We start from the raw sequence: 15,904 nt of genomic DNA, 5'->3' as shown, positions 1-15,904 counted from the left end.
AGCTGTAAAAACACAGCTTTAGTGTGCCACTTTTCCACTCCCTCTAGCAGTGTATGAAAATTCTATTTATTCCATATCCTCTGCAACACTTGATATTCTGAGGCATTAAACTCTATTCAAATTTTAAATTTTAATTGTGAGGTATTAAATTCTATTTAAATTTTAGCTATCTGATGTACAGTTAGTGGTATTCCACTGCAGTTTTTGTTTGCAGTTCCCAAATCACTAATATGTGTTTATTGGGAAATCTTTTGCAAATTGTCTATTCGTATATTTTGTATACGTAAACTTCATGTTATTATCTTTTTCTTATTGGTACTTAGTTGATGTGAATCCTTTGTCAGCTTATGAACTACAAAAATCTGTTCCCACTCCATGATTTGCCCTTTTACTGTCTTGATGATGTCTTTGCTGGGCATAAAAATCTTATTTCAGTGTAGTTCAGCTTATCAGTATCTCTTTAGTGCTTATTGATTTTTGTATTCTAAGAAAAAAAAATTCTTTCTATATCCCAAGGTCATAAAGATACTTTTCTTTGTTATCTTCAGAAATCTTATTATCTTACCTTTCACATTTAGATCAACTTTCTATCTGGAACTGATTTTTATGTATAGTGTGAGGTAAGGAGTCAAGATTCATTTTTTCTTTCATTTGAATGTCCAGCTGACCCAGCCCCATTTATTGAAAGATCATTATTTCCTTCTGTTCTATATTACCACCTTTTTTGTAATTAAGTGTCCATACATGTGTGAATTAGTTTGTGGACTGTATACTCTTCCATTAGTCTATTTGTATATTATTCTGCTAATACTATATTGTCCAAATTATTTTAGATTTAAAATAAATCTTGATACCCAGTATTTTAAATTATTATTTTTTAATGCTTATTTATTTATTTTGAGAGAGAGAACCTGTACGCATGAGGGGAGGGACAGAAAGAGGGAGAGAGAGAATCCCAAGCAGACTCCAGGCTGTTAGTGCACAGCTCAGACACAGGGCTCAATGCGGGGCTTGATCTTATGAACCATGAGATCATGACCTGAGCTGAAATCAAGAATCAGATGTTTAACCCACTGAACCATGCAAGTGCCCCTCTTGATACCTGATATTTTAAATCTTTCAAATATGTCCCTTTTTTGTCATTGTTTTTGACATTTTAGACTCTTTACATTATCATATACACATTCAAATCATCTTGTCAATTTCCACAGAAAACACTTGTTCAAATTTTGATTAGAAGTTTAATAGAGACAAACCAAAAAACATACTCTTAACTGTAGGGAACAGATAGTTACCAGGAGGGAGGTGGATGGGGGAATGGGTAAAATTGGTGAAGGGGATTAAGAGTGCACTTACTCTGATGAGCACTGAGCAATATATGGAACTACTGAATCACTAAATGGGACAATTGAAACTGATATGACATTGTACATCAATTACACTAGAATTAAAATGAAAACAAAAAAAGAAATGCATTGAATATAGGTAGCTTAGAGGAGAACAGACATCCTCACGATACTGAATCTTTTTATCTGAAAGTAATATATAGTCTTCCATTCACTGAGGTCTTTTTAAAATTTCTCTCAATGTTATACAGTATCCTACATAGAAGATCTGCTGATATTCTGTTAGATTTATTTTAATATTCTTTGATCCTAATTTAAATGGTATTATTTTAGGGGCACTTTAGTGGCTCAGACAGTTGAGTACCCAGTTCTTGATTTCAGCTCAGGTCATGATCCCAGGTTCATGGGATTGAGCCCTGCATTGGGCTCTGTGCTGAGCATGGAGCCTGCTTAAGATTCTCTCTCTTGGGGCGCCTGGGTGGCGCAGTCGGTTAAGCGTCCGACTTCAGCCAGGTCACGATCTCGCGGTCCGGGAGTTCGAGCCCCGCGTCAGGCTCTGGGCTGATGGCTCAGAGCCTGGAGCCTGTTTCCGATTCTGTGTCTCCCTCTCTCTCTGCCCCTCCCCCGTTCATGCTCTGTCTCTCTCTGTCCCAAAAATAAATAAAAAACGTTGAAAAAAAAAATTAAAAAAAAAAAAAAAAAGATTCTCTCTCTCTCCCTTTGTTCCTTTCCCATGCTTGAACATTCTCTCTCTCTAAAAATAAATAAATAAGTAAATAAGTAAATAAATAAAGGTATTATTTTAAAAATTGCATTCTCTGCTTGTGTGTTGCAATCGTGACATATGATCGATTTTTTGCAAATTAACATGTAACTGTTTTGCTAAATTAATACATTTATTGTATTAGTGTGTCTGTAGTCTTTGGAAGTTTTATGTATAAAATTATTCCACTGGCAAATAAAGACAGTTTTATTTCTTTCTTTCTAATACTTATACCATTTTTAAGAAATATTTTATTTTTTTAAAAGTAGTCTCTATACCCAATGTGGGACTTGAATTTACAACCCCAAGATCAAGAGTCACACACTCTACATACCAAACTGAACCAGCCAGGCACCCCTCCAATATTTATACCTTTTATTGACTGTTTTGCCTCATCACACTGGGTGAGGATACTCTGTTGAACTGAACGTCTAATATCAAGAGGACAGCTTTCAATGTTTCTCAGTGACACATGATGTTTGCTATAGGATTTTGTAAATATCCTTCTATTCTTAGTTTGTCATTTTTCTTTTTTAAATCATGGATGGATGTTGAATTTTATTCAGAGATGTGTTTTGGTCTCTATTTGAGATGATCATATGACTGTTCTCCTTTATTTGGTTTATGTGGTAAATTGCATTCATTGATTTTTCACGTTAGACTATCTTGCCTTCCTGGAATAATTCTCATTTGACCATAATATATTATCATTTTTTTTATATCACTGGATTTGCTTTGCTAATATTTTTTATAGGCTTTGTGTCTATATAAATAAAAGTTAGTCTCTCTTAGGTCTTTATTGTAATGTTCTTACCAGTATTTGCTATGAAAACTATGATGACCTCAACAAATAACTTGGAAAATTTTTCTCTTTTTCTGAGCTATGGAATAGTATATGTAAGGTCGAGTTTATTTCTAAATATTTGGAGGAACTGATTAGTAAAATTGATGGACATGGAAATTTCTTTCATAGGGTTTTAGTTACAGATTCAATTCATTTAGTAGATACTAAATTATTTGCATTTTATATTTCTTCTTGTGCCACTTTAACCGTTTTGGTAAATTATGGCTTTTTAAAAAAAATATCTATTTATATTTGACAGAGAGAAAGAGACAGAGTGCGAGTGGGGGAGGGGCAGAGAGAGACTGAGACAGAATCTGAAGCAGGCTCCAGGTTCCGAGCTGTCAGAGCCATCAGCACAGAGCCCGATGTGGGTCTTGAATCCATAGCCATGAAATCATGACCTGAGCCAAAGTCGGACACTTAATTGACTGAGCCACCCAGGCACCCCTAAGTTATGCCTTTCTAAATCATTTCATAGAAATTATTACCCCCAAACTGATATGATATCCTTTTGTTTTTATTTCCTTAACAATGGGATCTATAGTTAAGACCCTTTGTTATAAAAAAATCATTCTTGATATTGGTGTTTTGTGCACTTTCTTTTTTTCTTGATCTGTCTTTCCAGGGATTTGTGAAATTAATTAGTCTTTTAAATGTATTATTAGATTTATTTTCTCTAGCACATTTGTTTTATGTTTTACTGATATATGTTTTTTTTTTTTAATTTTTTTTTTTCAACGTTTATTTATTTTTGGGACAGAGAGAGACAGAGCATGAACGGGGGAGGGGCAGAGAGAGAGGGAGACACAGAATCGGAAACAGGCTCCAGGCTCTGAGCCATCAGCCCAGAGCCCGACGCGGGGCTCGAACTCACGGACCGCGAGATCGTGACCTGGCTGAAGTCGGACGCTTAACCGACTGCGCCACCCAGGCGCCCCATGATATATGTTTTTAATTTTATTATTTGTTTCTTTTTGCTCTTCCTTGGCCTAGTTTTTTTTTTTTTTTTTATGTTTACCACAATAAGTTTATTTTTTTATTATTTTTTAATATGAAATCTATTGGCAAATTGGTTTCCATACAACACCCAGTGCTCATCCCAACAGGTGCTCTCCTCGATGCCCATCACCCCCTTTCCCCTCCCTCCCACTCCCCCCCCATCAAACCCCATTTTATTCTCAGTTTTTAAGAGTTTCTTATGGTTTGGCTCCCTTCCTCTCTAACTTTTTTTTCCTTCCCCTCCCCCATGGTCTTCTGTTAAGTTTCTCAGGATCCACATAAGAGTGAAAACATATGGTATCTGTCTTTCTCTGTATGACTTATTTCACTTATCATAACACTCTCCAGTTCCATCCACGTTGCTACAAAAGGCTGTATTTCATTCTTTCTCATTGCCAAGTAGTATTCCATTGTATATATAAACCACAACTTTAAAAAAAATTGTTAACATTTATTATTGAGAGACAGAGAGACACAGAGCGTGAGCAGGGGAGGGGTAGAGAGAGGGAGAGACACAGAATCTGAAGCAGGCTACAGGCTCTGAGCTCTCAGCACAGAGCCCGACGCAGGGCTTGAACTCACAAACTGCGAGATCATGACCTGAGCTGAAGTCGGTTGCTTAACCGACTGAGCCACCCAGGAGCCCCTAAAACACAACTTCTTTATCCACTCATCGGTGGATGGACATTTAGGCTCTTTCCATAATTTGGCTATTGTTGAAAGTGCTGCTATAAACATTGGGGTACAAGTGCCCCTATGCATCAGCACTCCTGTATCCCTTGGGTAAATTCCTAGTAGTGCTATTGCTGGGTCATAGGGTAGATCTATTTTTAACTTTTTGAGGAAACTCCACACTGTTTTCCGGAGGGGCTGCACCAGTTTGCATTCCCACCAACAGTGCAAGAAGTTTCCCGTTTCTCCACATCCTCTCCAGAATCTATAGTCTCCTTATTTGGTTCATTTTATCCACTCTGACTGGAGTGAGGTGATATCTCAGTGTGGTTTTGATTTGTATTTCCCTGATGAGGTGTGACGTTGAGCATCTTTTCATGTGCCTGTTGCCTCAGCCTAATTTTTTTAACTAGTGGAAATGGATACTTGGATGATTTATTTTCAGCTTTTTTTTTTCTTTGACAGGAAGCAGGGTTTATTGTGGCGTGAATAAGGAGCAGGCAGTGTCAAGGTTCTCATGAGTGCAGAGCCTACCATTTGTCCAAGGGGCCACAATTAGGGATGTATTTGACCAAAGCCATAGCCATCTGGGATAAGCTACTTTTCAGCCATCATGTCTTCAAATTCATTCACATTAAACTTAGTAAAGCCCCACTTCTTGGAAATGTGAAACTTCTGGCAGCCAAGGAACTTGAACTTGGCCCTGCATAGCGTCTCAATCATATGCTCCTTGTTCTGTACCTTGGTACTGGTGGACATGATGACTTGGCCAATGTGGACCCTGGCCACTGTGCCCTGGGGCTTTCCAAAGGCACCCCACACACCTGTCTGGAGCCTGTCAGCTCCAGCACAGGACAACATCTTGTTGATAAGGATGACGTGGAAGGGATGGAACCGCATTTGGATGCAAAAACCATCTTTGCCACAGCTTTTCACCATGTACTTGTTAGCACACATACGGACAGCCTCCAGGGCTTCAGAGGAGAGCTGCTCGTATTCCTCTGGCACTGTGTGGCCACACAGTGGGAACTGCTCCAGTTCTGCCTTCTTCTGCCCAAGGTCAAAGATGCGGACCTTGGCATCAGGGACACCTCTGCAGAAACAAGACTTTGGACGCCGCTTGTTCTTACAATACCAGTAACACCGGGGTGGGTGGTGGCCCATGGCAATACCACTGGGCCCATGGGCCCAGTGGCAAGCCAAAGGAAAAGAGGTTATTTTCAGCTTTTTCCTCCTAATAAAAGCATTTAAGTATGTCTATAGCTGTATTCTAAAAGTTTTGATACGTTGAACTTTCACTATAATTCAAAGAAAAATATCTCCTAATTTTCATTTGTATTCATTCTCTTAGTGTTTGAATTACTTAAAAACTAAGTAATTAAAGTTTGAGTACTTTTCAAACATAAAATTTTTAATATTATCTTGTTTCATTATTGATTTCTATCCTAACTTCACTGTTGTCAGAAAATGTGCTCTGTATAATTTTACTTTTTGATATTTTTTAAGGTTTCTTTTAGATTCATCATTTGGTTAACTGGCTTGGCATTTGATATGAATTTTGCATTTGCTGAGTATAAGGTATGTAAATAAGGTCAAGTTTATTTATTGCATTGTTCAAATCTACTGTATCCATGTTGAATTTTTGTCTGTTTGGTGTATCAGTTACTAAGAGACATCTGTTAAAAATCTCCCTATGATAATGGATTTGTCCATTTTCCTTTTAGTTGCATCATTATTTTGCTTTACATATGTTGAAACTCATTATTAAGTGTAACAAATTTACAACTATAATATTTTGGAAATATTAACTCTTTTATCATAATAAAATTTCCTGTGTTTATTGCCAATAAAGTGTCTTGCCTTATAGTCTAATTTGCCTGATAAATATATAAAATATAGATAGTTATATTGGCCTTACAATTTTTTTTCATTCATCTATTTTAGTTTTTTTTTGTGTGTGTGTGTTGCATTTCAAGTGTATTTCTTAACATTTAGTGTCATGTACTTTTTTTCATGTGGTCTAAAACCTTTGTGATTGCTCACTCATTTAGATACTATTATATTAGGGGGTTTGTATAATTCTTTATCTTATTACCTCTTTAAATATTGGTTCTGCCTAATTCTTTCTCTTCTCTCTTTATAGGACACCAATTCTGGGCATGTTAGGACTTTCCCCTGTGTCTTCTGTGTGATTTTGTGTAATTTTTATCCTTTCTTCCCTCCTCTGTTCTTCAATCTGATATTTTCTTCTGATTTATTCTAGCTCCATTTTCTGTGTCTCATCTTCTATTAGCCCCATCAATTGAGTATTTTATTTTATTATTTTATTTTTCTGTTTCAGAATTTCCATTTGAATTTTAAAAGCTAGATTCCCAAAAGAAATGTAAAATTCTCTGCATTTCACCTTATTTCTTCAAACTATTAATCAGTTATTTTAAAGTCCTTCAATCTGTATCTCCTTATGCATTTGTTTCTATTTTAGGTTTATTTTCGTGATTTTGGTTATTAGGTCTTATCTTCTGACATAAGTATGCCTATTAATGTCAATTGAAACTTGAGGAACTCCCCTCTACTTGCTAGATGGGATGCTGCCTGATTCATGGGTCATTAAATAAGACCAATTATAGGGGTGCCTAGATGGCTCAGTGGGTTAAGCATCTGATCTTGATTTTGGCTCAGGTCATGATCTGACAGTATGAGATTGAGCCCCACATGGGGCTCTGCACTGACAGCACAGTGTGGAGCCTGCCTAGAATTCTCTCTCTCCCTTCTCTCTGCCCCCCTCCCCCAATCTCTATATCAAGTTAAACAAATAAACTTTAAAAAATAAAGCCAATTGTATCTTCAAATTATATATATATATTTTTTTTTTTTTTAACAGAACCTTGAATAATACATGCAAAAATTTTCAGAGCTAATTTACTGATTTAGAAAGTGTTATCATTCTCTAGAATTTTTTTTTTGGCTCCAGAAATTACTTTTTTTAAGTGTTTATTTATTTATTTATAAAGGGAGAGAGAGTGTGTGTGAGCAGGGGAGAGGCAGAGAGAGGCAGAGAGAGAATCCCACACAGGCTCCATGCTGCCAGTACAGAATGTGATCTCACGAACTGTGAGATCATGACCTGAGACAAAATCAAGAGTGGGAGGTTTTAACCGACTGAGCCACCCAGGTGCCCCTCCAGAGATAACTTTTGCTCATGGTAAGAGGGAGGCTGTTAAGATGATGATGAATCCCTTAATCTATTCACTGATTATCTATTTACCTAACTAATTTAGTAGATTAGAAATTTGGCTCTAATCTTGTGATGACATAGCATTTCTAGTTCATGCCTTCTCCAAAGGTGAAGTCCTGTAAAGGTCCCACTTAAAAGCTTGACTATAAGGGTGCCACCTTCTTTGTGGTCCTTGGACCCTAATTTTGCCCCTAAACAGGTGTCCTTCACTTCTGAGCTTCCTAACTACCCCTTTCTGCTCAATTTCTCTGCCTCTCAGTGGCCACTTACAAATCAGAAACACCTTGAGTGAAAACTAGAATTAAAAATCAGGTTCACGCTTTGTACTTCTCTTTTCCTGGGGATTTTGCTTTTTCAGGTTCTCATGACCTGGCCAGCTTTCTATAGCCTTCAAACCAATAGGTTTTATATTCTATCCTTTTTTTTTTTTTTTTTTTTTTTTTTTTTTTAGTTGTTCTTAGAAGGTGGGTGTGTCTGGAACAGTCTTCTCTACCATTACTAAAAATTAAAATTCCTGCAGTTTGAGTTATTTTGAAACATATAACATTTTTACTCCTATAACACAAAAAGGGCACACCTGCTGCAGCTGAAGACTTTCCAGACAAAGAGGCCTTCCCTTGAAACTAAAAAACAACAGTCAGATGCACTAATAATACTAGGCGTAAAACAAGAAATGTGAACAATAGGAAACAGGGATTGCAAACTGTTTGCCTAGAATATTCTTCAGCATTTGACAGGAAACCGAAAATCATCAGAAATTACCAAAATCATAATTCTAATTAGGGCCTTGAAAGTAGAGAGAACCCAGGGATGGTGTGTTTGATGCTCGCTTTTCTCTTTTTTTTAATGCAGAAATGTCAAATTAGAGCTAAAAACTGGAGTATATTTAAAATGTTGATATTTAACAAATTAGCATTTTAACTCACAGATTTCTATGCAAAATTATCATGTAATTTACACAATAATTATAATATTTCTAGACTATTACAGTGCTGCATAATAAGCTAGACAAATTAGAGCAGTTTGAGGAACTTATTTTTCTTTCAAATACTTGCCGTTTATCTCTGTGACTGTGTGCTTATCTTCTTTTGGAGATAATGTTAAGAGTCTAAAAAGCAAGGCTGTGGACAAATGTACTCCCTTACTCTGCCACTCTAATGGTCTCTGCTTGAACCATCCTCTCTCTCACTCTAAGTAAATCAACTGTTCAGTGTCATATCATAGGCAATATTATATATCCATGACAGAGCTAATCACCAAAATACATGATAAGAATAGTAGTTCTAGGTTCCCAGTGGGTGACAGAACAACTCTGTCAATTTTCGAAGGGAAATACTACATATACAATCTTTCATCCCAAACACAACACACAGTTTATCTCCCCTTTTTGTTTTTGATAATATCATTTTTTTTCCTTAATGGATTCTTACAGTAGTCCTAAGACCTTAATATTTCTTGACAGTTGGCCTTGTTGTCATTTTGCAACCTGGATTACTGTTCATCTTTTTAAGAGCCTGGGTTTTCAACGCTAGTGTGTTTGAAATAGTTTTGAGGTTTTGTGGTTGCTGTTGACGCTCTTACGGAACTTCGAACACACCAGTTTCCTTTTGGTTTAGTGAACTGGCTGGGCCTTTCGAATGCACTCAGTCCGTGGAAGTGCCCAAGCAGACTTATTACTAGAAAAGAATCCCATCTGGAATTCAGACAGGTGGCCCATCTCAGTACCTCCCTGAGAAGTCTGGCTTTTTCAGGTAAGTGCGGAAGACCTGGAGTGGGGCGCTCATGAATGAAGGTTATGCGTGAAGAGAACATACTGAACTTACCATTGAAGTTCTAATTCAGAATCTTCAGTCTCGCTGTACAAAGCAAGCTTATTTCCTCTTGATCACAATTCCTCCTTTAGAAAAGGAATTGTCCAGTTCTTGCCATGTAGTACACACTGCTCTGAAGGTGACACCCAGTTTTTATATGTGGTCAAAAATGAACAAAAGTGGTTTTGGAATCTGTCAAGAAAAAGAAAAAAAGAGAGTCTTGTTAAAACCATCATAGAGGCCTTTGGGCATTTGATATTGCATTTACATATTATTAAAATGTTTATATTTTAAGTGTTTTTTTCCTCTGAAAATCTTTAAGCTCTATTATTGGTAATATTTTCACATATGGTTTAAAACTATTCTGGCAGCCTTAATCAATAGAAGAAAACAATCAACAGCAGTCAGGCACTTTGAAATTTCTAAAAGAAGTATATTTAAAGTAACATGTGTAATAATGGTTATTATGATTCTTTTATCCTATTTTTGCAGTACTACATGACAGAGGGAATCTGAAAACAACTTTAAAATCACAGAATTGCAAGAAGTATTGCACTTTAAATATGTGAAATAAATATAATGTAAACTTTAAAAAAGTAAGTCAGTAATATACAACTTGAGTTTGAGTTTAATCTTGCTTAACAAATTTGTAATATAATTTTGGATGGGTCACTTAATTCCTGGATTTCCACTTCCTATACAACTGCATAATTATTTGTCTAAGAAATTTTATTAAGGACTCCAGATTTACAACTCCTTGTTATATTTTTTATTGGGTTTAAGTCAATCAATCAGTCAATATTTTAACTGATCAACAGGGGTAATGAGAAGAACAATAAATGAGGAATCAAGTGGTATGAATTCTAGTCTTCTGTTTTCTAGTAATTGGCTGAGTGATTTAGAAAATATTTTCTAACCATTTTAGGCCCGGGCTTGCCAAATTTTTTCTATAAAGGACAAGATAGTAAATAATTTAGGTTTTGCCATCCAGGAGGCAAAATTGAAGATAATATGAAACCATTCAAAAACGTAAAAACCATCTTTAGCTCACAGGCGATACAAAAATGGGAGATGAGCTATATTTGGCCTCGGGGCCATAGCTTTCCAACTCCTGTTCTAGGCAATGATTTCCAACAATTATAAAGTGGAAGATGTAGGAGTTTGTGGATGATACATAGGGTGATCCACCAATCCCCTAAAGTTGTATACAAGAGTCTGAGTGTATGTAAATATGCTACTTCTTAATGAGAAAAAAAGCCCACATATTTCATCAGATTTTTGAGGGGTTCAAAACCCAATTTAAGGTCAAGGACCACAGGACTAGATGATTCCTAAAGATGCTTTCCAAATCTAAAATTCAATGAAATGTTTATTGGATGTCTACTATGTCTAAGCCACTGTGCTAACACTACAATAGATGTTATTAGCACATTATGACCAAAATAACATGTCAAAAATATACTGAAGAAGATTGTAATATGCACAAATCAGTAATATCCTTCCAAATAATAGCTTTGACAAAAATTCTGCAATTAGTCAGACATTTTTTGAGATATTACTTTGCAAAGTGTCTTCAAATCTGGTATGAATGATGTCAAAATATTAATCAAATATTCTTATGGTCTTATCTTATTTTTGATGACAATGGTATTAGTCATGATAACCATAATCGAATTTAACCTAAGCAGAGTTTCTTTCCTAAAAATATGACTTCTGTAAGAGCAGGAACTATGCATTTTTCATCCTTGTTATTTGGGAACAATGTTTGCCACATACTAAGTGCTCAACATCTCTGGAATGTATATTTGAATGAATGAATGAATGAATGAATGAATGAAAAGATAATCCTATTATGGCACATAATTACAGACACATTGAAGGCCTAGCACCCAAAATGCTCTAAAAACAATCATTGCTAAGGCCAAAGATTGCTTCTCTTTTCAACTTTGGACATAACCGTGATTTCAAAATACTTGGTCAACTAAAGATTGCAGTTCCTGGGGATTAAGTCATCTTTTTTAACAAGAGTGAAGTTTGTTGAATTTAATTCACATGTTACAGATGTTCCAGTAACCTAGTCTGTGGGAGGGAGTGATGGAGAGTGGTGTTTGATTAAGGAATAGCAGCATGCTCAGCGTCTGAGCCATTCCTGCTAAGACCAGGTAGTTGGTTGTACCAGCTAGAGCATTACACGTAAACAGGCAATCCAAAACTCAGATCTAATAGTACTTACAGTAACACTCTGTTCTCTGATAAAGAAGTTCAGCCTGATTTCCATTGCCTTGCCAAATGATGATGCCAAAATCTGAGCACCATTCACTTGGGATTCCCCACAGCTACACAGGGTAGAGAATGACTTGCAATTGAAATGTACCTCTCTTCTCTATCTAGGAATAATTTAATTTTATGAAAGGGGAATTCAATTTACAATAGCTGGCTAGTGATTCATTCACTACTCTAGGGAAATTTAAATCTTAAGATTTAAAAAATTTAAGAAATGTTAATGAAAAGCCTGCGCAGTCCTGTGTACATCTGGAGTTATGCCTGAAATGTCCTTATTCAAAAAAGTGCATCCCACCTCCTTCCCTGCTTTCACTCCCCCTCCACTGCAAAAGCTGTTAGGTAAATAGCAACAAACTATTCACTTTGGGATGTAATTACAGAGCATGCCTGTGCAGTGTCATGCTGCATTAAATAACACCACTTGGGGCGCCTGGGTGGTGCAGTCGGTTAAGCGTCCGACTTCAGCCAGGTCAGGATCTCGCGCTCCGTGAGTTCGAGCCCCGCGTCAGGCTCTGGGCTGATGGCTCAGAGCCTGGAGCCTGTTTCCGATTCTGTGTTTCCCTCTCTCTCTGCCCCTCCCCCGTTCATGCTCTGTCTCTTTCTGTCCCAAAAATAAATAAAAAAAACGTTGAAAAAAAAATTTAAATAACACCACTTGTTCAACTGTTAGAGGTTGTGCTAAAGTCATATTCCTGGATCTCCTTAGGGATTGAGATTAGTCCTACATAGAGTCCAAAATTCCAAACCTTCATAAATGGGATCTCAAATATATAACCCAATTATATTTAAGGTCCAAGGTCTGGCTTAAGTTATGACAGGAAGCTCCGTCCCTTCCTGAAGGATTTTTGAGATATTCTGGGCTGTGCTTCAGTGTTCTATAAGCCCAAAGCAGCGGGTGCCTCTCATCTGACTGCTGCCCTGGGATCTATCTGCAGATCACTTCTGCACCTTTCTTTCTTTTCTTTTCTTTTTTAAAATATTTATTTATTTATTTTGAGAGTGATCAAGCAGGGGAAGGGCAGAGAGAGACAGGGAGAGAGAGAATCCCAAGCAGGCTCCGTGCTGTCAGCACAGAGACTGATGTGAGGCTCGATCTCATGAATCATGAAATCATGATCTGAGCCGAGATCAAGAGTTGGATTCTCAACCAATGGAACCAGCCAGGCACCCCACCTCTGCACCTTTCTGGCTGGCTTCATTCCAGAAAGTGAACAGGGCACCTCTGGTTCCCTCTCAAACACAACTGACTTGAATCTGTAACAAATTTTTCTGCAAACTTTTTCTTGGAAGGACTAGATAATAAACATCTTAGGTTTCATAGACCATACAATCTCTGCCACAACTACTCAACTCTGTAGGTGTCATGCAAAAGCAGCCACAGATAATACATAAACAAGTATCGGTGATGAGATAAAAACTTTACTTATAAAAACAGGTGGCTGGTCCACCGGCTGTGGTTTGCTGGCCTGTGAACTATATTGAAGGCTTGATGATAACTTAAAAATTACAATTTTGTAGAAGGAAATGAAAAAGTTAAAGTTAGGATCACCTGATGTGGGCATTACTACTTCTTTGTGGAGGTATCCAACAGCTACCTCTCATTAGCCCTGGGGTGTGGCCATGCTACTGAGGCCTACTCATGATTCTGGGGCAGAACACTTCTCTCCTTACCTTCACATCGACAAATTCAGGTTTCTCCCTTCCTATGTGAAGCTCTGTTTAGAGTGTATCAAAAATAAGTTTGTTCCATAATCATCTCTAAAGAGCAAGGCCCATTGAACAGAAATGCAGTCCATCCATATATGAAGCATCTTCAATACCTTCTAGTTGTACTACGAGAAAGCTCACCAAAATTATCCTTTCTTGACTAAAGCAAGTGTCTGTCCTAAAGACAAATTATTTTCCTGTTTCTTATTTTTATTTTGCTAAAGAATACACAAAATTTACCATTTTAACCATGTTTAAGTGTACTGTTCAGTTGCATTAAATATAGCTACATTATTATGCAACCATCACCACTATCCATCTCCAAAACTTTTTCATCATCCCAAACTGAATCTCTGTACCCCTTAAACAATAAATCCCTACTCTCTACTCACTCCCTGGTAACCACCATTCTACTTTCTGTCTCTTTCATGTTGACTATTCTAAATCCTTCAGATGAATGGAATCATAGTATCTGCTCTTTTCTGGAAAGATAAATTATTGGTTCTATTGTTAGAATCACATGAAAAAATAAATCACCTGTCTATTCTGGCTCCCAGCGATCTCTGGTTTGAAAATATTGGGGTCTAGTCTGAGAACACCTGACACGAATTATCTCCCACTATTCTCCAATCTGTTCCCCCTGAGATATTATTAGAATATCTCATCTTTCCCCAAATGCATATTACACATTATCTTCTTTGTAAAATTGTGATCCATACCTAGACCACTGCTGCCTCATTTTCCCCTCTGGGACTCCTAGTTGTCAAAACCAGCACAGCAACTACGTCTTAGGGCCTTCACTGACATTGACAGATGGAAATGTTCTCCTCTTTCTGTGTCACCTTATGTATTAGAAAAACCACCCACTCTTTCCCTTTTATGGGTGTGTCCTTTACTACTAATACAGAATACCTCAATTCTGACATTTCTGGTTAACAAATGTACAGAGCCTTCTCTTCCCACATCAAGTATTTCTCCACAATACCAGCTGTGGCCTATAATTTAACTCGATCTGACACTGTCTACCTGGAGATAGAGTCAGACCCCACAGGTTAAAGGCCAAGTCCCAAAAAACTGCTCCCAGCCTGCTTCAGATACCAATCACAAGTAGTAGGTCCTCATGGTGCACATCACTCTGTCAGATTTGGCTGCAAAACAGTCTTCCACTACTCCCTTCTCAGATTTGATTAATTTGCTAAAGCATCTTACAGAACTCAAGAAACACTTAACTTACGTATACCAGTTTATTAAAGGATATTATAAAGGTTACAAATGAACAGCCAGATGAAGAGATACATAAAGCAAGGTCTTGGGAGGGACCCTGAGCCCTGGAGTTTGTCCCTATTGAGTCAGGGGAGATGCCCTGCCAGTGTGGATATGTTCACCAACCTGAAAGCTCTCCAAAGCCCCTACTTTTGGGATTGATCAATTATGAACTCCATTTCCAGTCCCTCTCCCCTCTCTGGAGGATGGGATGGGACTGAAAATTTGGGATTTGGTCTTTCTGTTGACTACCCCCCCCCCCCCATACAGAAGCCATCTGGGAGCCCACCCGGAGTCACCATGTTCTGAGTGCTCTTATCACTTAGGATTTTACAAGGAGTTAGGAGTTCTGTGTCAGGGACTGGGGGCAGAGACAAATATATGCGTTTCTTATTATTTCACACCTGTACAATGGCACTCATGTAATTTATCACACAGTGCCTAAGACTATTTTAATGCAAGTCTTCTCTTTCCCCTAGGTTGTAATCTCTTTGCAGAGCACTGACCATATCTAGCACAGACTTTATTCTATGCAGGAGCCTGACTTAGAAAAGCTTTAGTTGGGATTTGCACATGATATGCAAGAATTAAATTAAAAAATTTCATCAATCCACTCCCCCAGTCTCTCTTTCCATACACCACATTATTTACAATATATCCTAAAAATATCTCTACCAAGAACAAAATTGCTAAATTGGCCTGTTTCAGATCTCTTCCCATGAAGCAAATGTCAAATAAAACTTTTTCTTGTTTTCAGGAAAAAAAAAATGAATAGTAAAATAGGGATTATTATCTACTTCGTTCTTTGTTAATGTTATAGGTAGAGAGGCATGTGGAAATATTCAAAGATGTTTATGACCCCTTCTGTCTAGGAGACAATAATATATTTGGAAAGCTACAATTTATCCATGTAAAACAAATGCAAAGATCATGTCACCATGAGGATCTGTATTTGTCAAAATTTTTATGGCTTCTAAGCAG

At 37.3% G+C, this 15,904-nt stretch overlaps 2 protein-coding genes and 1 pseudogene across 3 annotated transcripts in view; 1 reads left to right on the top strand and 2 right to left on the bottom strand.

Annotated features, from left to right (window-relative positions):
• Window positions 1-15,904, bottom strand: part of ELMO1 (engulfment and cell motility 1) — a 727,703-nt gene that overhangs the window by 655,119 nt on the left and 56,680 nt on the right. For both annotated transcript variants that reach the window (XM_086692444.1, XM_086692474.1), the window contains exon 2: window positions 9,683-9,862. The gene's annotated coding sequence lies outside the window, so the exon portion shown is untranslated. The remainder of the gene's footprint in view (window positions 1-9,682; window positions 9,863-15,904) is intronic.
• On the bottom strand, window positions 4,166-7,432 carry LOC112866635 (large ribosomal subunit protein uL16-like; annotated as a pseudogene).
• The window catches only part of GPR141 (G protein-coupled receptor 141), a 45,833-nt gene continuing 39,155 nt past the window's right edge, over window positions 9,227-15,904 (top strand). Inside the window, exon 1 of the mRNA XM_086692500.1 lies at window positions 9,227-9,610. The gene's annotated coding sequence lies outside the window, so the exon portion shown is untranslated. The remainder of the gene's footprint in view (window positions 9,611-15,904) is intronic.

Source organism: Puma concolor, chromosome A2 (genome assembly GCF_028749965.1).
Source record: "Puma concolor isolate L17-30 chromosome A2, mPumCon1.1.hap2, whole genome shotgun sequence".
NCBI lineage: Eukaryota > Metazoa > Chordata > Mammalia > Carnivora > Felidae > Puma > Puma concolor.
Note: the sequence above shows the minus strand (reverse complement) of the source record. Positions and strands in the feature narration are given on the sequence as shown.